Source organism: Scyliorhinus canicula, chromosome 12 (genome assembly GCF_902713615.1).
Source record: "Scyliorhinus canicula chromosome 12, sScyCan1.1, whole genome shotgun sequence".
Classification (NCBI taxonomy): domain Eukaryota; kingdom Metazoa; phylum Chordata; class Chondrichthyes; order Carcharhiniformes; family Scyliorhinidae; genus Scyliorhinus; species Scyliorhinus canicula.
The window spans coordinates 30,224,385-30,249,488 of record NC_052157.1 but is presented as its reverse complement, the minus strand read 5'-3'; the positions used below and the strand labels follow the sequence as shown (position 1 = coordinate 30,249,488).

Sequence of the window (25,104 nt, the reverse complement as noted above, 5' to 3'; positions counted from 1 at the left end):
GGCGTGGGAAAGATGGGACCTGTCCCGGGTGTTCTGTTTTGTAGCTGTTTATAACTGTGTACAGTTCGTCCAGCGCTTTCTTCACTTCTGCCTGGGGTAGGATGTAGACCGCTGTGATAATGGCTGAAGTGAACTTGCGTGGAAGATAGTATGGGTGGCACTTCACGGTCAGGTACTCCAGGTCCGGGGAGCAGTAGGTCGCCAGGGTCGGCACATCCATGCACCAGGAGGAGTTGATGAGAAGACAAACGCCTCCACCCTTTGCTCTGCCTGACGACGCGGTGTGTTCCGTCGGTGAATTGAGAAGCCTTCAGGTTGTATGGCGCAGTCCGGTGAGGCGGATGGGGGAGAAGAGGATACAGCCATGAAAACATGGTAAAATGGCACATACGGTCACTTGTAGAGAGGTCATAGTGCTACATAACGTGAGCAAAAACCTTGTTGGAGCAAGTCAGACATTACACAATGTAGACATTTGAGATGGGGGGGATCTCATACTTTTAGGAATGCATCCAATTTAGAACAGAGTATGCAGGTAAGCAACTCCATTGGGATACATTCAATGATAATTTTATGCTAATTCTAAATTGAAAGAGTTGTATCACTTTCAGGAGCAAAGGATGTTTTTCTGTGCCTCAAAAGTTAGGACATTATACAGCCTTTTTTCATTAGTGTCAATAATTCATCTATCTGAGAGCACCAAAATTGGGAACAGGGGATCAAATTCTAAGGCTGTACCGAATATCTTCTCATGCTCTTAAGTACACCAGATCATTAGGATTTAATTTTGACATGGGATTGCACGCAATATATGTAGTGTCCCTTGACTACCTTTGAATTTTGGCACAGTAAGGATATGGAAGGGTCAAATCTGTGCCTTAAGCTTAATGTTATATGCGGATGGTGTAATATTTTAAATTGAGTCTCCTTTGTTCTATTACACATTTTACATTATATTTGTATATTCTCACATGTCATCCCACGTCTCCTCATCTTGTATTCATTGCAAAGTCTTTTTGTGGGTTACCCTGAATGGGAGAGAGACCGGAAGTTCATTTTTATCTCCTTTCGAGCTGCCGAACTATGTCCTCAATGCTGTTAGTGTTGATAATTGTAGGATTTTCAAGGGCCTACCTTTGGTCCTCTGAGATTGTTGGGAGTTTAAGTGTGGAGGAGAAATGCTCCATAAGCGTCAATGCACCCCCCGGCTGTTCTGTTTTATTTAAGTTGCCATCGAAACCTTTAAGTGCAATATTAATATCTTGTGTTTTAATAGTTCTATTACCCTCGTAGTCTAGCACAGAGGGAATAGTCCTGGAGTCGGCTCTTGTCCCAGTAAGTAAAGCCGGGTATCTACTGTTTCTTTCCAAACTCTCAACTTTTGTTTGCCAAACTTTAAACTCCTCTCAGCACGTTGAGTCAGCGAGGAGTACAGCGCCATTTGAATTGCATTAATTTCTTTCAGCAATGAATGGTTAGGATTCCTGCCATGGAACCTCGCTGTTTCAGCCAATTTTACTTCCAACCGATGCTGCCGATTCAGCATGTTATGCCTTTTGTTGGCTGTATGTTGAATGTACAGCCCCCTAGCATAAGTTTCTGAGGTTTCCCACAGGATAGAGGGGCTTGCGTCAGAGAGGGAATCAACAAGGATGAGATACCAAATTCGGTCTTTTAACTATGAGGTAAAGGTATGATCCCTGAGCAAATCCACCGAAGGGTAAGATGACAGTTGAAGTCACCAGCTATAAAGGAATTGGCGCACGACAATTCGGTGAAATCCATCAAGACTTCAGTAACAAAAGCAGAGTAATAGTTTGGTGGAACATATAAATGCATTATTGAGACAATTTCCCCATATAAAAGTCCCGTGAGAATCTCTCATACCTACCCCCCCATTGTCTTTATACAGTCTTCCATTTTGAAGGTGTTGCAACATACCCTGGGCTCGTGCCGGTAAATTCCAGCCCCACTTGACCTGGAGGCTCAGGACAATTAAAATGAATAATTAATTGTTTTTAAAAAAAAAAAAAAAAAAAAAATTTTTTTTTTGGAGTACTCGATTTATTTTGTTTTCAATTAAGGGGCAATTTAGCGTGGCCAATCCACCTACCCTGCACATCTTTGGGTTGTGGAGGCAAAACCCATGCAAACATGGGGAGAATGTGCAAACACCACACGGACAGTGACCCAGAGCCGGGATCGAACCTGGGAACTCGGTGCCATGAGGCAGCACTGCTGTCCTATTAACGGTTAATTGTTAATAATTAATTGTACGTAGTACAATACTTTTCATTATCTTGGTACACATGACAAATCTAATTTTTAGAAATAACTGACGTAGGGCGGCACAGTAGAACTGTGGCTTCACAGCGCCAGGGTCCCAGGTTCAATTCCCGGCTTGGGCCATTGTCTGTGTGGAGTCTGCACGTTCTCTCCGTATTTACATAGAATTTAGTGTGCAGAAGGAGGCCATTTGGCCCATCGAGTCTGCACCGGCTCCTGGAAAGAGCACCCTACCCAAGGTTAACACCTCCACCCTATCCCCATAACCCAGTAACCCCACCCAACACTAAGGGAAATTTTGGACACTAGGGGCAATTTATCATGGCCAATCCACCTAACCTGCACATCTTTGGACTGTGGGAGGAAACTGGAGCACCCGGAGGAAACCCACGCACACACGGGGAGGATGTGCAGACTCCGCACAGACAGTGACCCAAGCCGGAATTGAACCTGGGACCCTGGTGCTGTGAAGCGATTGTGCTATCCACAATGCTACCGTGCTGCGTGTGTTTCCTCCAGGTGCTTTGGTTGCCTCCCACAAGTCCTGAAAAGTTTGCTGTGAGGTGAATTGGACAAGTCTCCATCTGTGTACTCGAACATGGCGGAGTGTGGCGACTAGGGGCTTCTCACAGTAAATTCATTGCAGTGTGAATGCCAGCCTGATTGTGACAATATTAAAAGATTAGATTATTAGGTCTTTGGTTGGCCAATAGCTGCAGTCACCAGTTTCCTACATTTAAACAATGAATTTTTATTAATACCAATAACTATAATTGAATAGTCAGCAAATACAACTGGTTAACAAATTCCTCCCACACTCACACTCACACTCACACTCACACTCTCACTCTCACTCTCACTCACACTCACACTCACACTCACACTCACACTCACACTCTCTCTTTGGGCATAATCTATTCCAATTGGGACAGAGTCTTGTAGTGTGCAAGATTAGCAGGCCATTTCCTTTCTCTCGGAGCGCCGAGGAAACACGCCGCTATTTAACGCCCATCCAGGTAGATCGGGGGGAGGGGGGGGGGGATCAGCAGGGAACTCCCCGACGAGGCCGTACTTAGCCCGTTTTCTGTACGAAGGAGCTTCGCTCACTGGCAGTCCTGCACATCCCCAACCCACATCTGTGCAGGGAAATCGCAAAGCAAAATATGTCAGTTTGGCACTGTGGCAGTGCCAGGCTGGTACCCAGGTGACACCGGTGCCATCCTGCCCAAAGGGTTTGCATCTGGGGGTCTCCAATCCCCTGAGAGACTCCCACGAGTGCTGTTCAATCTGGTCCCCGTTTGTGGGGACCAGCACTGATTGATGCTTGCCTGAGGTCTCCAAGACAAGGGAGCTCGGTCCCAGCCTTTGGTAGATCTCGGGAACACATGTTAGAGTGAGACGAGCAGTCTTGCTCTAATATGCAGATTTTCCAGAATGTGACCCTGCCCACAATGAGAGGGATTCATATCCCAGCGCCTTGCGAGATTGTGTTAGATCTTGTGAGGCATGGCGAGCTGGATAGATCCCGGAAGTAGGATATCCCAGCATCTACTGGTCGGCCGTGTTGCACTGCTTTTCAGGTGCAAACCGAGCGCTAGATCCTGCCCTTTGTTTCAGATAGATGTCTATCCAGTTTGATTATTTGGTGTCTCGGCCTTCAGTTGGGGAAGGTCTTTGCTTTCAGTCTGTACTGGTTTTCACTGTACATTCATCAGGATCTGAAAGACTTCTGATTCAGGCAAGAAACCTTTTTGGAGAAACAGCAATTCACAGCTTCTCTTGCTATTGAGTGTTCTGCACCATCCTGGGTTCTCTGAAAACTTCATACCTGACTGAAACCAATCACTATCTCCTGATGGGGGCCTCTTTTATTCCGCGCCTGTCCCTGTAGCTCTCCGCCATGTTGCGTCGGGGCCGGCGCGGAGAAGGAAGCTAGTGCGCATGCGTGAGTTCGCGCCGGTCGCAGCGCGCATGCGTGAGTCGCTCCGGTGCTGTGCTGGCTCCCTGCAGGGCTCAGGATCGCTGCTCCTGGGGCCTGTTGTCGCTGTCTTAAAACGCGATGGCGTTAACGATGGCATCAAGACTTAGCCTCAGGATCAGAGAATCCCGCCCCCTGTCTTTGGCCAATCTACTTGCCACTAGCCAACGAATCAAATCGAATTCCTCCGATCTCTCCGATGCCAGAAAGTCTGAGTTCTTCTGCTAAAAATCTAAAACTTCATAGAACAGTGTACGATTTCGCAACTTTTGAGTTTTTCACTTCTGTATCTCAAATTTAAGGTACATACATGTCCACTAAATATCCATGGGTCAAAAAAATGATAAAGTAAAAGAAATGGGAAATAGGGGAATCAACAGGAAGCTCCTTGGGGCAGCACGGTAGCATAGTGGTTAGCACAATTGCTTCACAGCTCCAGCGTCCCAGGTTCGATTCCCGGCTGGGTCACTGTCTGTGCGGAGTCTGCATATTCTCCCCGTGTGTGCGTGGGTTTTCTCCAGGTGGGTCACTGTCTGTGCGGAGTCTGCATGTTCTCCCCGTGTGTGCGTGGGTTTTCTCCGGGTGCTCCGGTTTCCTCCCACAGCCCAAAGATGTGCGGGTTAGGTGGATTGGCCATGCTAAATTGCCCTTCGTGTCCAAAAAGGTTAAGTGAGGGTTGCGGGGATAGGGTAGCTACGTGGGCTTGAGTGGGTTGTGCTTTGTAAGAGCACCGGTGCAGAATCGATGGGCCAAATGGCCTACCTCTGCACTCTAAATTCTATGATTCAATATAAGGCACATTTGTAATGATTAACACTGTCGAAAATTAGGCACAAAACACCTGCCCCACCATTCCCTTTTCAACTTGATAAGTGCTCCTTGTCATCTAAATTAATTTCTTGCAACAAATCTATGTCAATTTCTTTCCTTTTTAATGAAGTAAAGATAAAATCTTTTTCTCTCAACAGAATGATGTGCTCCCTGCACATTCCAGGAGCAAATTTTGAATTTAGCCAAAGAAAACATAGGATAAGGTTTTGACGCCATGTTGGGGAGTGCACCAAAACATACCTCCCCCAACTCCTATGGTGCCAGAGGCACCAGTGACTCATTATAACGGCCCTGTTTCAGATATGAGACCTGCCTGTACCTTTGCAGGAGCCACGGGCTGATTCTTTAACCCCCAAATTAAAATAAACACAAAACATGTGTGAAGTCGTTCATGCCATAAGGGTATTCCTCATCAAGTGTGAGAACCTATAGCGCTATCCCTACAAACTTTCCATCATTACACCCAGGAGTCATTCCCCTCAAAAAAAACAGGAGATAAGATATGCCTCAATAAGGATGAGTACTGAATGTCCATAGCGCATTCTAACCCCACCCAAGAAGATTTAAACCATGTGCTCCTTCCTGGTAATGGCGTTACTCATAATTATCATGACTAAGGCAAGGAGACCATAAGCAAAGAAAACCAGCATGAAGTCGGATATGTCTACCTCACAGCCCTGATACTATACCACAAACACAGTGTACTCGTACTAGAAGGATCATGCTGTCGGGCGTTCTCCATTCAAAACAAATGAAAGTCCCTGATATTCTTCAGGATCAAACGTTCATTGTAGTGCTCAATTACCAAGACATCCCTGTTAACATGATAAATAATAAGTAATTATCAGCCAGGAATAAGAATGACTAGGGATAGAGTCCAGCATTTACAGTGAACTGCATATTGTACTCCAGATTATTTCCTTTATTCATTGAGTTGGCAAAAGCCAAGGCATAGCTGGATTGTTCAATGTCTTAGACTTGTCAGATACCATCCTCGGTGTACCAGGATGAAGCAGGGCATAATTTACTCCAACAACCTTGAGTCGTTTTCTAACTTAATCAAAGACTATTTGCTTCTGCATCAGCGCATAAATCTGGGGGAAAGCGAGACCGTCACCCCTTCAAATAGCAAGACCCCATTATGCCTCGTCACATCCAACACTGTTTGGCCATCCTTGACGTTATGAAAACAGATTGTTATGGGCCAGGGATACTGTCCCTAGGTTTCAAAGACGGGATATATATTTTAAAGATAAATTTAGAGTACCCAATTTATTTTTTGCAATTATGGGGCAATTTGGTATGGCCAATCCACCTGCATTTCTTTTGGGTTGTGGGGGAAAAACCCATGCAAACATGGGGAGATAGTGCAAACTCCACACGGACAGTGACCCAGCGATGGTATAGAACCTGGGACCTCGGCGCCGTGAGGCAGCAGTGCTATCAAAGACAGGATATGATGTACCCGTTCTAATTTAATATGCCCAACTTTCGTGTCAAGGTTTAAGAAAATGTGGCAGCCAGGTCTCAAAGAATTTAATGGAGTGCTTACCCCTCGTTCCTGGCAAGCCGACAACCCGGACATTTTCCCTCCGAGCTCGGTTCTTCAGATCATCCAAAAGTTCTGACACACCATGCAGCTGATTATCCAAGGATTGCAAGAGAGCCTCAATTGAGGAGGTTACATTTTCAACAGTAATGATTCTCCTTGTTCATTGAGCCTCTTACCAGTATTCTGTAGTTCAATCAACCTCATGAGCACTGATGTTCTGCGCCAATGAACCGAGTTTATTGTTGATGACTTCAATAATATTTGCAGTCATTAGCTGTAATGCCTTTGAGAGTGCTGATCAAGAGCCTGTTCAAGGATCCAGTCTCCATGTTGAGTTGGCTCCACCCAGTTGCTTTTGACTGCTCCCTTTTGGCGATCATTTTCTTAGGATTCCTTGGCCCTTTGTCACCAATGCTTAGCTAGAAATCTCCAAGGACATAACTTGGAGAATTCACTCCATATGGGTTGTCTGAGCACTGTGAATGAGGGGATTAGTGGCTGAGTCGCGCCAGAGCCCACGGCTTTTCCTGTGGTTGCTTCACATAACTCCCTGATATCTTTGCTTAATTTTCAACATTGGTCTAAATAAACACATCAAGCTGGTTTGGAAAAATACTTTGTGCCCTGAATGTAATTTTAATGACTTTGTAAAATGTTAACAAGTTAATTGATCTTCATGTATTTTTAGCATTATTTTGTACTATCTAATTCGAGTGATGTAAACAAAATAATAAAAACAACACATTCATTGATTGTGCTAAACAGCCGATGAATATGTCTGCACTTTTCTTGCCAGAAGATACTTTTAAGGAATTTGAAAATGGTGCCCTTGTATTGCTCATAACAATTGCACTCATGACTGATGTTTCTCTTCTGTATCAAGCAGTAAGACTGAGGCACAATGCCATTGCAGGTGAGCACTGATCTTGGGGGAATGGAAGTCAGTGTTGTTCTGAGGATCAAAAATAAATGAAGTGAAGTGTAATGCAGCACAATAAATCTAGCTAATCCCTGAATGCTGTTGCCATCTTGAGTTATTAGGTCCCCCTCTCGTTTCTGACGAAGGATGTGTTGCAGTATAATTGCAAGTCATGTTCACATCAGACAAGTGCTGGGTATTGACCATCTTCAAGAGAGGATCTAACTATCGTTCCCCCTTGATGTTCTGTGCTATTACCATAGCTGAAGCCTCAACATTATCTAGTTAGCATTGACCATAAACTAAACTGGACCTGCTATATAAATGTTGTGGTACAAGTGTAGATCAGAGGTTACAAATTCTGTTGAGTAACTCTCTTCCTGATTTTCCCCAAAGCCTGTCCACCAACTGCATGGCACAAGTCTGGGTGGAATGGAATACTCCACACTTGCCTGGAATCGTGCAATTCCAGCACCACTTGGGAAGCTCAACATTATCCAGGGCAAAGCAGCACACTTCAGTGGCACCCTGCCCAACCCTCACTCCCACTGACACAAATGAACAGTATGTACGATCTACAACATGCACTGCAACAACTCACCAAGGCTCCTTCCAAACCCATGAGGTACCACCTAGAAGGACAAGGGCAGCAAATGCATAGGAACGCCACCACCTGCAAGTGGCGTACAATACTGACTTGTAACTATGTTGTTGTCCCTTCACTATCTCTGGATCAAAAACCTGGAACTCGCTTTCAAATAGCACTGTGGGTGTACCTACGCCACAGTCTAGTGGTTCAAGAAGATAGCCCACTATCAAGTCCAGGGCAATTGGGGTTGGGCAACAATTGATGGCCTTTCCAGCAAAGCTCACGTCCCGTGAACAAATTTTAAAGCTGAAATTGATAGCTTCGGGAGAGAATGGCCAAGTTGAAAGGGGAAGGCTTATTGTGTTGGGTAATATGTAGACATTTAATTGTGTGCCCAGCTTCAGCACATTTTTGTCAAATATCATGTTGTAATGTAAACTATTTGAACATTAGAAAATTCGGATGGTAATGGTGCCTTCCCAAATGAAAATAAGTAATAGGTTTGCAGAGTCGATCTGCTTCACATTTAAATACAACAATTTTTAAGCATAAATTTGATTTTAGAAGCTTTTGCGGGATTTTTCAAAGTTACGGAGCACATTATTTACTGCTGCCTTGTTCACGTTATTGTTGGAAGCTGGCAACTCTGGCTGCATCCTGCTCTTTGAAATTTCTTGTTATGTAATTTCCCTTTGGGCCACAATTGTTTTCTATTATGCGCCAGGGTTTAGAGAACACCAAAATATATCATGGAGTTCACCTGACCGACAGCTTTGAATTGATTTTGGTTATGGGGAGCACAAGGGCCCACTTTATAGGTGTGATGCAACAGAGATCTAAAGTATTTTTAAACAAAAGAATGTTTATTCTATGAATCCAGTTAACATTTTTTTTTTTTTTAATAAACAATTTTATTGAGGTAGTTTTTGGCTTTATAAACAGTTACAGGCATCATCAGAAAGGAAGCAAAAAAGGCAAAAATTGGCAAACATCCACGTACTTTCAATACTTCTATCGTAACATATTGCACAAGCCCGCTCCCCTCCCACCGGTACTACCCGCCATATTTTCCCTCCTACTCTACTCTACTCCCCCTCCCCCCACCCCCCTGCTGACGCTCACTCTCCCGCAAAGAAGTCAATAAATGGTTGCCACCTCCGGGTGAACCCCTGCACAGATCCCCTCAAGGCGAACTTAATTTTTTGCATCCCCAGGAAACTCTACATGTCCGCAAGCCACCACTCAGTCTTCGGGGGCTTTGAGTCCCTCCACGCCAATAATATTCGTCGCCGGGCTATCAGGGAAGCAAAGGCCAACACATCGGCCTCTTTCTCCCCCTGGACGCCCGGGTCTTCCGAAACCCCAAAAATTGCCACCCCTGGACTCATCACCACCCTTGTTTTTAGCACCTGGGACATGACCCCCGCAAATCCCTCCCAGTACCCCCTCAGCTCAGGGCATGCCCAAAACATGTGAACATGGTTCGCTGGTCCTCCCGCGCACCTAGCGCATTTGTCCTCTATCCCGAAAAGTTTGCTCATCCAAGCCACCGTCATATGGGCCCGGTGAACGACCTTAAATTGGATCAGCCCGAGCCTAGCACATGTCGCGGTCGAGTTTACCCTACTCAGGGCCTCTGCCCACAGCCCATCCTCCATTTCCCCACCTAGCTCCTCCTCCCATTTAAGTTTCAGTTCCTCTGTCTAGGACCCTTCCTCCCTCATGAGCACCTTATATATACCCGAGACTCTGCCCTCCCCTTCTTCCCTCCTAGAGACTATTCTGTCGAGGATCCCCATTGGCGGGAGGCGCGGGAAAGATGGGACCTGTCTACGAACAAAGTCCCGCAACTGTAGGTATCTAAAATCATTTCCCCTTACCAACCCAAATTTCTCCTCCAAGCTCCTCAAACTCGCGAAGCTCCCTTCCAGGAACATATCACCCACCCTTCCCGCCCCTGCTCGCCGCCATACTCGGAACCCTCCATCCATACTGCCGGGGGCAAACCGATGGTTGTCGCAGATTGGCGCCCAGACAGACGCCCCCATCTCCCCCACATGCCTCCTCCACTGGCCCCATATCCGCAGGGTCGCCACCACTACCGGGCTGGTGGTGTACTTGGCCGGCGGCAGCGGTAGAGGAGCCGTGACCAGGGCTTCCAAACTGGAGCCCCTGCACGAAGCCGCCTCCACCTGCTCCCAAATAGACCCCGTACCCACCATCCACTTCCTTATCATAGCCGCCCAGTAATAATTGACCAGACTCGGCAAAGCCAGCCCTCCCTCGCTGCGGTTCCTCTCCAACATCGCCTTCTTCACCCGCGGAGACTTTCCCGCCCAGACAAAGCTCATGATCAGCCCGTTAACTCTTTTGAAGAAGGACTGTGGGATAAAGATCGGGAGGCACTGAAAAACAAACAAATCTAGGGAGGATTGTCATCTTTACAGTCTGCACCCTCCCTGCCAGCGACAGCGGGAGTGCATCCCATCTCCGAAACTCTCCCTTCATTTGCTCCACCACCCTGGCCAAATTTAACTTATGCAGCCTGCCCAGTCTCGTGCCACCTGGATTCCCAAATACTGGAAATTTTCCTCAACTAGCCTAAACGGTAGCCCTCTCAATCTGTTCTCCTGGCCCCTTGCCTGGACCACAAACATTTCACCAGTTAACATTTTTAAGCACACAGTAAACATCAACTACCAACACTGATAATCCCCACAGATATAATACTCTTAAGGTAACCGTTAATAACTTTCCCAACAACATCCATAAGTCAAAAAACCCTTTTTAACAAAGATAATAGGTTTGCATTCCTTACAGAAACTGGTATTACTTTTAAATCAAGTGATCTTGAGACATTCTTTAGATTGCAGAGAGAAAAATCAAGACACATCTGCTTGGTTTGAATGCAGCTCTCCAACTGAAAGCGAAACTAAACAGAGCCAAAAAGAGCTTCCAGCACCACCCACACAATGACATCACTGCAGCCATTTGACAAAGCACACTTTTCTTAACGAGACATTCACGTCCCCCAAGACACTCCCCCAAGAAAAAATAAATAAACCATCAACTTCAAGATGGTTTCATTTTTCACCATTTCACTTTTCTTTAAAAAAATATTGACAGTAAATATATGTTTTTTTTAACAAAATAAAACATGCAAACATTTATAATAACATAGTCCATTTTAGGTCTTCCTCCAACTGGAATCCCTCTTGATTGACAGTCTGTTTGGACAAGAAGGTCTCTGCACGATCCAGCCATTTCTCTATGCCTCAGCATTTCTCTTTAAGGTCAGATACTTTCGTTCAATCCGATCACAGAGCCCCTTGTAATTCTCCAACACCGCAGCATTGGTTATCACAGCCTTTAGGCCTTCAAATACACTCCGCTGTCCACTGCAATTTGTGGCGTTTCTTCAGCAAGTCCGCCAGTGGTGCAACCACACTGCTAAAGGTTGGCACAAATTTCCGGTAGAATCCACTCATGCTAAGAAATCGCATTATTTCCCTTCGTGCTGAGGGGATTGGAAACTCCCTATTAACTTTTGTTTTCACATCCCGTGGGACCATTCGACCCTGTCCGGTGGCCAAGGTAAGTGACTTGGGCTTTTCCTAATTCACTTTGGCTGGGCTTACCACCAAACCCGCCTCCTGAATTTGATCGAATAACTCCATCTTTAAATGTTCTTTCCATGTCTGACTGAAAATTACCAGATCGTCGATGTATACCGCACAACTGGGTAATCCTGAAACAACTTTGTTAGTTAACCGTTGAAATGTGGCTGGGACATTTTTCATGCCAAATGGCATAACTTTGAATTGGTACATACCACCTGGAGTCACAAAAGCTGAAATCGCCTTCGCCCTTTCGGATAAAGGTATCTGGCAGTAACCTTTAAGTAAATCCAGATTAGATATAAAAGCTGATTGTCCCACCTTCTCAATGCAATCCTCCAAAAGTGGGATAGGATAAGAGTCCGTTCTTGTAACTGCATTAACCTTTCTATAGTCCACACAACCGTCAGGTACCATCTGATTTCGGTACCATCACGATAGGTGAGCTCCATTGGCTGAAACCCACTTCAATTATGCTATTTTAAGCATACTTTTAATTTCTTTATTAACCTGTGCCAATTTTCAAGGGTTAAGTCTATATGGATGTTGTTTAATTGCAACAGCATTTCCCACATCTACATCATGTATAGCCATTTTAGTACTTCCCAGCTTATCTCCACAAACTTGCCCATGTGATATCAATAACTCCTTCAGGTCAGTTTGTTTTTACTCTGGAAGGTAACTCAACAATTTATCCTAATTTTTAAGAACATCCTTGTTTTCCAAATTAATTTGAGCGATATCAAATTCAGAGTCATCTGGAGTCGGTTCTTCACTTTGAGCCAGAATAATTAAAACCTCCTCCTTTTTCTCTCTTTCCCTTTCAAAGTACTTTTTAAGCATATTCACGTGACACACTTGGTGATTCTTCCTTCTATCCGGTGTTCTTGGCACATAATTCACCTCACTTAATTCACCTCACTTAATTTCCTTTCAATCTGAAAAGGTCCACAAAACCTTGCATTTTAAGGTTCACCTACCACTGGTAACAATACTAAAACTTTATCTCCACTGGCAAACTACGAACTTTGGATTTCTTGTCCACTACCCGTTACATCGCATTTTGTGCAACTTTTAAATGTTGTCTAGCCAATTCCGCTGCTCTATTTAATCGTTCCCTAAAATTTGACATATAATTAATAATGTAAGTTCCGACTGCTCACTCACCAATTTTTCCTTAATCAATTTAAGTGGTCCTCTTGCCTCGTGACCAAAAATTAGTTCAAAAGGACTGAATTTAGTTGACTCATTAGGTGCATCCCTAATTGCAAACAGTACGAATGAAATTCCTTTATACCAATCCTCTGGATAATCTTGCCGGTTATCCCAATAAGCCCTCAACATTGTCTTTAATGTCTGATGCCACCTTTCTAACACTCCCTGCGATTCTGGATGGTACGCAATTGATTTAATTTGTTTTATTCCTAAGCTATCTCACAACTTCTTTGAATAACCTTGAGATAAAATTTGATCCTTGCTCCGATTGTATTTCTGTGGGTAGCCCATATCTAGTTAAGAATTTAAATAACTACTCCACAATTTTTTTTAGCTGTAATGTTGAATACTGGAATGGCCTCTGGAAACCGAGTAGACACAACCAATATCAAAAGATATTGATTCCCACTTTTCGTCTTAGGAAGCGGTCCTACGCAATCAAGTAAGACCCTTGTAAAAGGTCCCTCAAATGCTAGAATGGGTATGAAGGTCTCTGGTTTTATCACTGCTTGAGGTTTCCCTGTCACTTGACATGTGTGACACGATCGACAAAATTTGACTACATCTTTATGTAGTCCAGACCAATAAAAATGTTTTTTATTTAGCAATAGTTTTCCTTACACTCAAATAAGTACTGGTACCCACTGGTACCTCGTGTGCAACTCGCAACACCTCCTTTCTATACCCCACCGGCAATACCACTTGATGAACTTCTGCCCACTTTTCATCCACCTGCATATGTAAAGGTCTCCATTTTCTCATCAAGACAGTTTTACCGCAATAACATTCTGGTGTACACTCGGATTCCTCCTCCATGTATGCTTTATGATGTATCTGTTTTGCTTTCTATAATCTTTCTGCTGTAAGTCCGCCAATTTTCCCGAACTAAAATATCCGCCTCATCCTCCCCCTGTTCTTGTTCTTTTTCAACCATCTGATCAAAAATCGTTTCTGATAATTAAACTTCATCTTCACTCTTTGATTTCTCCTCTTGTCTTAACCTGTGAGTTTATGACCTTGTTACTACGCAATCCGGAAATATCCCAGGATATTCATCCTCCAACACTTCAGTTGTCTGATTTTCCACTGGCTTATCAACCACAGTAGGCATCACTCCCACCTGCGATGCAGCTATATCATTACCCAAGGTAAACTGTATTCCTGGACAAGATGGTTTCTCTGTTACTCCTACTACCACTTCACCACTCTTCATTGGACTTTCCAACCTTATATTGTTGCACGTTTTACTTGAGTGTAATTCGCGTTTATTGGAGTGTATTAACACGCCTCCGTTTAAAGGCCGTGTGCTTAACACTGCTAGGCTCTGTGTGTATATTTTCAGCTCGGGAGTCGCCAGGTGTCGTATAACACCTCACAAATATTCCAAGGTCAGGTTCAAAGTAATAAAACGATACACCGATTAGTAAGTTCCAAACGATTAGTATTTATTATTACAAATATAATAAATACGCATGCACACGCTAAGGGACTAAGCTACAACTAAACTAAGCGATCAGAATACTTAACTAAACAGGAACAGGCAAGGTCAGGGAGCGAGGCCTTCGTTCCGATCTTGGTCTGCAACCTTCAGAGAGTGTGCTGGTCGCTGGGGGTCTAGTGGGGCTGGTTCGCGTAGCGAGCGTCGTATTGTCACTTACGGTTCGGCGGCTGTTGCTCAACGGCTGGAGTCAGGATACAAGTCGAAGTTCTGGGTCGAAGTCAAAGCCGGAGCACGAAAACAACAGACAGGACCATGTGTGGGGGTCTATCTTTATAGGGCCCCAATGTCCGTGCCTCTTTTGGGGCGGGCTTTCACCATCAGGTATCGATTGGATCAGATCCTAATCGATATCTTTTGAATTCCCCCAATGTGAGGGTCTTTCCTCGATGGAGGGGGCGGTCTCTATGGTGGATACTTCTGGTGCCGCTCTGTCTGGACATCCACTTGAAGTATCTATTCAAACCTAAATGTTGCCATTGTGTGTGCCCAGATCTGGATTGCCTCATTAATATGCAAAGCGTTTTGCTATTAACACCTTTGGTTTGAGATCTTCCACCTGGCCAGAAACTAGTTTTGCTGCTTGCAAAATGCTAATCAGTCTTTGCAGACTGCTTGCCTTGGCTAAACTGCTTTTCCCTGCAGTCTTAGCAGTTCTCCATCTTGTTAGCCCAGTGTCCATCTTAGGTGGCTACAATATAATGGAACATTACTCTTCTCATCCTGAATTCCACCTATTACTACTGTTTCTGGCAATATTCCTCTCAAACTACATTACTCCTCATCTCTTACCATCAAAGATTGACTAGCTCCCATATCTCTTAAAATCGTGATTTCTTTACCTGCTCCTCCTGGTACACATGAGTAAACTTTACCCACACAAGTAAATTTTTTAAAGAGATCTGGCACCTTCTTATCGATCACCTCTTGATCAGGCTGTACAATCTTTTGCACCTCCTTTGCTTCACTTGGGCTTTCCTTCACGCTAACAAACCCCCACTGACTTATCCTGTTTTATCACATCAGCCTTCCCAGTGCTTTTCTTCAACCACCAACACTGTGACTTTACATGGCCTAGTTTATTGCAGTGAAAGCATTTGAAACTTTTCATTTTTTTTCCACCCTCCTGGATTTCTATTTTAATCTGAGGTACACTCTCATTATCTCCCATCAGATCTCCTTTACCTCTACCACTTGAGTATTTCTCTGTTCTGTGTGCTGCAGCACAATGGTTGGGCAGCATAGTGTCTGTGTGCAGTCTGCACGTTCTCCCCGTATCTGCTTGGGTTTCCTCTGGGTTCTTCGGTTTCCTCCCACAAGTCCTGAAAGATGTGCTGTTGGATGAATTGGACATTCTGAATTCTCCCTCGGTGTACCTAAATAGGGGTCGGAGTGTGGCGACTAGGGGACTTTCACTAACTTCATTCCAACAGTGCAATGTTAATGTAAGCCTACTTGTGACAATAATAAAGGTTATTATTATTACAATGCAGAAGGAGGCCATTTAGCCCATAGAGTCTGCACCGACCCTTGGGAAGAGACCCCCACTAGGCCCACTCCACCACCATCATAATCCCACCTAATGTTTTGGACACTAGGGTCTAATTTAGCATGGCCAACCCACGTAATCTGCAAATCTTTGGACTGTGGGAGGAAATTGGAGCACCCAGAGGAAACCCACGCAGACATGGGGGTGGGGGGAGTTGCAAACTCGACACAAACAGTCACCTAAGCTGGAATTGAACACGGCTCCCAGTCACTGTGGGGCAGCAGTGCTCACCACTGTGCCACTCTGCTGCCCAACCAACAAAAATAAGTCGCAGTCAAAATATTTAATTAATTAGGACCGGTTTCCGGCATATAAAAATGTAAAAGTTGCATTGTTTAATATAAATTCACTTTTTTGCATTGGTTTGTAGGGCAGTTGTGAGAGGAAGGGGTATGAGAGGAGGATAGACAACACAGGAAAAGGGGATGTTTTATTTTAGCTGCTCGAGACCTGTGGGGCGAAGGACAGCAGTTCCATCTATTTTGGTGACATTTAGAAGTTCTCATTGCAAAGCATTTGGGTTACTCCTTGAAGAGCCAGCTTGGAGAGAATTGGAGGCAAGTTTACTTTTGGTGTTTGCTGAAAATGTTCTCTCATACATAGGCGTAACAACCAACTAAGTGACATTTACAAGATGCATCAGATAATTAAGCCCAGTTTACTGGATCTTTCAGAATAAGACGGGTCCCTCATCCCAGGGACCAATCTGGTATCACCTGTGGTTCAAGTCGTAGAATCACAGAGGTTTACAGAGTGAAAACAGGCCCTTCGGCTCAGCTAGTCCATGCTGCCCAGATTTTACCACTAAGCTAGTCCCAATTGCCCGCATTTGGCCCATATCCCTCTATTCCCTGTATTCCCCATATAAATGCTTTTTAAAAGACAAAATTGTACCCGCCTCTACTACTGCCTCTGGCAGCTCATTCCAGGCACTCCCCACCCTCTGAAAACATTGCCCCTCTGGACCCTTTTGTATCTCCCCCCTCACTGTAAACCTATGCTCTCTAGCTTTAGACTCACCTACCTTTGGGAAAAGATGTGTAAGTGTATCCTTAAATGTGGAGACCTTTCTAGTATGGTCTCCAAAAAGTACAGCTGTAGTTGGATGACTTTATTCTCTACTCCAATACTTTCAATAAAGGCCAACATGCCATTTGTCTTTCTAATTGCTTTTTGCACCTGCGTGCTAACTTAGTTTCCCTTGTGAAATGAAAATGAAATGAAAATCGCTTATTGTTACAAGTAGGTTTCAATGAAGTTACTGTGAAAAGCCCCTAGTTGCCACATTCCGGCGCCTGTTCGGGGAGGCTGGTACGGGAATAAGTTCACCCAATTTTCTTTGAACTTTAACACTTGGTAGCTTTGCACCTTTTGAAACAAAAATAATAATTCTGCTTTTTGATTCTTGCGACCAGGGTGTAAAACTTCACACTGCCGTGCATTATTCTCCATCTACCACCTTGTTGCGCACACACTTAACCTGTGTTTGCAGCCTCTGTGCCCTCCCCACAAGTTTACTAATATCAGTGACGGTCATGTGTTGAGTTGTTGGTAATAGACTTAATTTTGAATGTTCAAAATGTGCTTGATTTAGAACTAAAAGCCAAATTTTTAAATGTCGAACAATAATTATTGATACTGTCTTCAAGAAAGTTGCAAAACAATTCTGCATGGAGAGTCGTTTTCATGTAATGATTGTAGCAGAATTTTGAAATTAATAATTTATTTAAAATTCGTGGCAATGAGAGGAAAAGAACAAGGTGTTATGGGTCAGGGTTTAGAGAATCCCAAAGTGTATCATGGAGTTCATCTGACCCACAACTTTTAGTAGATTGTGGTATGGGGAGCACACGGCCCACTCTACAGATATGGTACAGCAGAACTGGACGAGTATTTTTAAAAACAAAACCATGTTTATTCTATGAACTCAAGTTGACCTTTTTTAAAACAAACAGTGAATATCTTAGCAACCATTAATTCAAATACACCCCCCAAAGAATACAACACTAAGTAATCTGTATGCTGTTCTTTTAACACCCAAAAGACTTTACAAACTTCTAAACAGAAGCACATCAGAGTTCACATTCAATACTGAAAACATTTATAATTCTGAATTCACCAAATGATTAAGATAGTCTTTGGATGGTAGACTTCAGATGCAGCTCACTGAAAGACACAGACACACCCAAGCTTTTTCTCAAACTGAAACGAAAAACAGAAGTAGAGCTCAGCCCCACCCACACTCTGACATCACTCCAGTAACATGAGCAGCTCCATTTATTAAAGGTACATTTCTTAAACACCCATTTCTTAAAGGTACACTCACATGACAAAGGCAAGAACGTTTCTATGGTTTGATAACTTCAAAACAATTTCTTTCTGCAAATATTTAATTTGTTGAGCTGCTTTTACTAAGTTTTTGTTACCTTCTGCAGGCTAGTTTCTGTAAAAGGAATTCTTCTTAATCTTCCTGTGATTTCATCAATTGTAACCGGATTCTCCTGCTGTAACAACAATAGAATTAAATGAAGGGGAAATGCTTCTACCTGGTGCATTTGTATCCTTTTAGGGTGAAACCAGGACTAGCTTCAAAGTGAATTGAGAGCAAGTGATGCTCATTGAAGCTTGTTCTGAGGGGCGAGGTTTTTCCCCAGTAGGGAGATGCTTCTGGGCAGGTAGGGAATTCCGCAGGGAAGAGTGGAAATTTTTGTTGTACCAAGCCGTAGTATCACAAAACAGCGGTGAATCAGCAGAATCTCTTCTGCCTAATTTGATAAATGGATATTTACCTGTAAATGCATTCAACTGCTCTACCCATTCAAACAGTCATTTTTAAATGCTTCCCATATTTTTTATATTTAAAATTTTTTTTAAAGTACCCAATTCATGTTTTCCAATTAAGGGGCAATTTAGCGTGGTCAGTCCACCCTGCACATCTTCGGGTTATGGGTGCGAAACCCACGCAAACGTGGGGAGAATGTGCAAACTTTTTTTAACTAAATGTTTTAAAGCATTTGTAATTTTCACAGTTTAACAATTTCTCACACACACACTGCTGACGTTCAATTTTCCTTAAAGAAGTCGATGAACAGCTGCCACCTCCAGGTGAACCCCTGGTTTGAACCCCTCAAAGCGAACGTAATTTTTTCCAGACTGAGAAACCCTTCCATGCCGTTAACCATATGCCTGATTTTGGAGGCTCGGAGTTTGGAGGCAGCAACATTTGTCTCCGGGCCACCAGGGAGGAGAAGGCCAGGACATCGGCCTCCCTCCCCACTGCGCACCTGGATCTTCCAATGCCCCAAATGGACTTGGAATCACTCTCCCTTCCAGGACCTCAGACATGACGTCCGCAAATCCCTGCCAGAATCCCCTCAACTTTGGACACGCCCAGAACATATGCACATGATTCGCCGGGATTCCCCCACAGCGTCTGCACCTATCCTCCACTTCCTTAAAAAACCTACTCATCCGGGCCACAGTCATAATAATAATAATAATAACTTACTGTCACAAGGCAGCTTCAATGAAGTTACTGTGAAAAGCCCCTAGTCGCCACATTCCGGCGCCTGTTCTGGGAGGCCGGTATGGGAATTGAACCTGCGTTGCTGGCCTTGTTCTGCATTACAAGCCAACTGTTTAGCCCACCATGCTAAACCAGCCCTGCCATGAACTGGATCAGGCTAAGCCTGGCACACGACGAGGAAGAATTAACTCTCCTCAAGGTCTTTTCCCATATTCTGACTTCCAAGTCCCCTCCCAAATCTTCCTCCCACTTCCTCTTCATCTCCCCGACTGGGATCCCTTCCCGCTTCATCAATTCCTTGTATATCTCCGAGATCCTCCCCTCCCCTACCCCCGTTTTTGACATCACCTTATCCTGTAGTCCCCTCGGGGAGGCGAGGAAAGCTTGGAAACTGCCTCCGAACAAAGTCCTGTACCTGCAGGTACGAAATTCGTTCCCACTCGGCAACTCAACCTCCTCCTCCAATGCCTCCAGGCGCGGGAAACCCTCCTCAATGAAGAGATCCCCAAATCTCTCAATCCCTGCCCGCTGCCACTTCCTAAAGCCCCCATCCCGCCAGCCCCCCCCCACCCCCCGGTAGCAAAATGGTGATTATCACAACCCCCCCCCCCCCGTGAGCAAAACGGTGATTATCACAAATCGGTGACCACACTAGTGCCCCCTCCAGCCCCATGTGCTGTCTCCATTGCTCCCACACCCTCCGAGCTGCCACCACCACTGGGCTTGTGCAGTACCGAGCCGGTGAGAATGGCAGGGGCGCCATTCGTAAAGCCTCCAAGCTTGTGCCCTTACAAGATGCTGCCTCTACTCGCTCCCAAACCGACCCCTTCCCCACTACCCACTTCCTGACCATCGATATGTTGGCCGCCCATTAATAGTTAATAAAACTCGGGAGGCTCAAGTCCCCCTCCCAGCGACTCCGTTCCAAGAGTGCCTTCTTCACCCTTAAGGTTTTACCAGCCCACACAAAACCCCAAATCCCCGCATTCATTTTCCTAAAAAGGCCTTCGGGACAAAAATTGAGAGACATTGAAAAAAGAACAGCAGCCTCGGGAGGACTGTTATCTTCACCGTCTGCACCCTCCCCGCCAGTGTCAGCGGGAGCATGTCCCACCTGCGGAAATCCCTTTCAATCTGATCGACCGCTCTACCCAAATTTAACTTGTGAAGCTGCCCCCAATCCTTAGCCACCTGAATCCCCAGATACCTGAAACTCCACCCCACCACTTTAAAAGGTAAATCCCTCGATCTCCTTTCCTGCCCCCGTGCCTGAATCGCATACACCTCGCTGTTTCCCATATTTAGCTTGTAGCCTGAAAACCGCCTAAATTCTTCCAGTGCCTCCATGATTCCAGCCACTCCCCAAACGGGTCTGTGATATAAAGGAGTAAATCGTCTACGTAGAGCGAGACCCTATGCTCCACCCCCCTCTCACTGTCAGCCGCCAGACATTTGATGACTTAAGGGCCATTGCAGAATGTGCAAACTTCACACGGACAGTAACCCAGGACCGGGATCGAACCTGGGACCTCTGTGCTGAGGGCGCTGGGGGGGGGGGGGGGGGGGGATATTTACTCGCAGCAATGTCAAGAGTGTTCTCTTTAATCCCTGGTTGAACTTCAGATGTGCCACATTCTAATTAAAAGTAGAGTGTTAAATGGTCACTTGACATTTTGAGCACTTTGTTAGTCTTGCAGCATTATTGCAAGTTTCAACTAAGACATGAGGCTCATTTTACATTCTATTCCTCCTGTCTCAGCTGGAGTTTGCTGCAACTGCCACTTAGCTGTATTGATTATAATGCCTACTCTTATTTTACAGTTCAGGCACTATAGGGGATAGGAGAGATTTCCTATTATGTTTTGGATAGTGAGGAAGTTCCCCAGGTAATGATTAGTGAGAATCTATGGTGATGGAACAACAGAATTGAAGAAACCAATGAAAATGTTGGAAGAATAAAAACTATGCATAGCTTGGAGAAAACTATAGCTTAGATTCATGAAAATCAAGCTGCCTTGTAATTTCTGACTGGACAACTGAGTACTTAATTAATACAAGGAGCCTCTGAGTTGACCTGTGAATGGATCCACTGCTAAGTGATTAAACCTCTATCCATCAAGAAACGAGCACCTACACTTCCTGAAGTGTAATATTGCTGACTTTTAAAAATATTGAATTGTTGAAGTGGTGTCAGATATTTTGACTGATAGAAAAATAACATGATATCAAAACAGGGGAAATGCAGAAGGTTGAATAAAAGTAAGGAAAACCACCCGTTGAAAACTAATGACTCATGGAAAAGATGTAAATATGACAAAAGCAAGGAGGAAGTAAATGGATGAAAATCGGTATTTGGATTTGCCCTGCTTTTCATGTATAGTACATAGCTGGGCAGTTTTCTACATTGCCGGGTAGGTGTCAGTGTAGTAACTGTACTGGAACAGCTTGGCTAAGGCTGCAGAAAGTTCTGGAGCATATATCTTAAGACACATTGTCAGGGTCCATAACCATTGCAGTATCCAGTGCCTTCACCTCTTAATATCATGTGGAATGGATCGAATTGGCTGAAGACGGGCATCTGTAATGCTGGGACCTCAGGAAGAGGCAGGCGTAGGTCATCCACTTGGCACGTGGTTGAAGATTGTAGCAAAGACAGATATTCTACTCTTCCATCATTGAGGTTGTGATGTTTGCAGAGCCGCTGCCGCCTCTGGTGGGATGTTTAATTGTCCACCCTAATTCAAGACTGGATGTTGCAGGGCTGCAGAACTTGGATCTGATGCGTTGCTGGTAGAATTGCTTCTTCCGTCTATTACTTGCTGTTTCGCTGGCAAATAGCCCGATGTTGTAGCTTCACCAGGTTGACACTCATTTTCAGGTATGCCTGGTGTTGCTCCTGGAATGCCCTCCTGCACTCTTCATTGAACCAGGGTTGATCCCCTGGCTTGGTGATGGTGGTAGGGTGGGGGATATGCCAGTCCATGAGGTTACAGATTGTGGCCGTGTACAATTCTGCTGCTGATGGCCCACAGCGCTTCAATGGATGCCCAGTCTTGAGTTGCTGGATCTGTTCCGCATCCATCCCATTCGGTGCAGTGATAATGCCCATAAGGACTGCAGAGGTCACTCTTAGTCATTGACAAATGCATCTATGACTGGCAGTTTGGTGAAGATAAAGTCAGGGTGATTTTTCCCTCCTCTTGGTTCCCCCACCACATTTTAAAAAAATTTGTCCAGGAAATGTGGACATTGCAGGGTGGCCCAGCATTTATTGTCCATTCCTAATTGCCCTTGAGGGGCAAGTTAAGAGTCAACCACGTTTCTGTGGGCCTGGAATCACATGTAGGCCAGACCAGGTAAGGACGACTGATTTCCTTTCCTCAAGGACGTTAGAGAACCAGATGGGTTTTTACGACGATCGGCAAGGGTTTCATGATTATGATTGGACTTTTAATTGCAGTGGCGGGATTTGAACCTTGGCCCCCAGAGCATTACCCTGGGTTTCCGGTTTACAAGTCAAGTCACAATGCCACCGCCTCTGGGCCCTTGACCCTGCCAGCTTTGTCTGTAGTGGTGCCACCAAGCCAGTCTTAGTGACGGACATTAAAGTTCCCCACCCAGAGTACATTCTGCTCTCTTGCCATCCTCCGTGCTTCTTCCAAGTGGTGTTCAACATAGAAAGGTACTGATTCATCAACTTGAGGAAATGGGGTCGTGGTGGTAGGTGGTATTCAACAGGATGTTTTCTTGCCCATGTTTGACCTGATGCCACGAGGCCATGGGGTCCGGAGTTAATGTTGAGGACTCGGGTCAACTCACTCATGATTGTATGCGACAGTTCTGCCACCTCTGATGACATGGCATTATCTGGAAGGTATGATTTCATAAGTACAGCTCTTAAGGTTGTTGCTTGACTAGTCTGCATGACAGCTCTTCCAGTTTTGGCACAGACTCCCAGATGTTAGTAAGGAGGATTTTGCAGGGTCAGCAGGGGCTGAATTTGCCGTTGTAATTTCTGACGCTTTTCATGCCTAATTCAATGATTGGTGTTGTGTCAGGCCTCATGCCTTTCAGACTTACTGGAGCTTTGAGACAACCGAGTGACTTGTTGGCAAATTTCAGAGGGCATTTAAGAGTCACATGCAAGTCAGTAATAAAAATAAGTGGTAATTATTGGACTTCTAATTCCAGATTTTCACCATCTGCTGTGGTATGATTCTCACCTGAGCCCCGAGAGTATTACCGTGGGTCTGTGAATTACTAAACTAGTGATAATACCACCACGCCTCTGCCTCCCTCTGTTATTATTCATCCCTTTAACCAAACCTGGCACTTCTAATCAGAGTGTTTAATACGTGCCTTTGCATCAAAGGGGGGAAAATGTCTTCAAGTTCCATCAACAAGTTGGTCATCCTGTTTGCTGCACATGAAAGGTCATGATGAAGAATACAGGATGATAAGTACACAAAACGTCAGAATTTTAAGTCTCTGATTAGTATGATACTTTAAAAAAAAATAAAAATTTTTATTCAACTTTTTAATAACAATAACAATAAAATTTCTCCCCGCAATTTAAAACAAACAAGGCGTGTTTCCACACCAAAACAAGAAAATAACTCTTTACCTGGCCCCCCCCAATAAATAATAACAAATAGCAACACAAGAAAGAAGAAAATAACATAACAAACCCACCGCCGCAAAAACAACCCCCCCCCCCCCCCCCCCCGCTTGCTGCCGAGACCAACCACTCTCTACCCCTTCGCCAGGAAATCGAGAAAGGGCTGCCACCACCGAAAGAACCCCTGTACTGACCCCCTCGGCAAATTTCATACTCTCCAACTTGATGAACCTAGCCATGTCATTGACCCAGGTCTCCGAACTCGGGGGGCCGCGTATCCCTCTACTGTAACAGAATCCTGCGCTGGGCTATTAGAGACGCAAAGGCCAGAATGCCGGCCTCTCTCGCCTCCTGCACTCCCGGCTCCGAAGCTACCCCAATGATCGCTAGCCCCCAGCCAGGCCTGACCCTAGACCCAACCACTTCCGACAAAATCGCCGCCACCCCCTTCCAAAACCCCTCCAGGGCTGGACATGCCCAAAACATATGGATGTGGTTTGCCGGGCCACCCGAACACCTCCCACACCTGTCTTCCCCTCTGAAAAACCGGCTCATCCTTGTCCTTGTCATGTGAGCCCTGTGCAGCACCTTCAGCTGGATTAGACTGAGCCGTGCGCAAGAGGAAGAATTCACCTTCCCCAGGGCGTCCGACCACGTCCCATCCTCAATCTCTTCCCCTAGCTCTTCCTCCCATTTCGCTTTGAGCTCATCTACTGAGGCCTCCTCCTCCTCCTGCATCAGTTGGTAGATAGCCGAGATCTTCCCTTCCCTGACCCACGTCCCCGAAAGCACCCTGTCCTGCACCCCCCTTGGCGGCAGCCGCGAAAACTCCTCCACCTGCCACTTAACAAAGTCCCTGACCTACATATACCTAAAAGCGTTTCCGGGGGGAGGTCCCACTTCCCCAACAGCTCCTCCAGAGTCGC

The 25,104-nt window shown here is 45.1% G+C and overlaps 1 protein-coding gene across 12 annotated transcripts in view; it reads left to right on the top strand.

Annotated features, from left to right (window-relative positions):
* Positions 1-25,104, top strand: part of tcf12 (transcription factor 12) — a 367,875-nt gene that overhangs the window by 64,420 nt on the left and 278,351 nt on the right. The gene's annotated exons all lie outside the window — the stretch shown is intronic.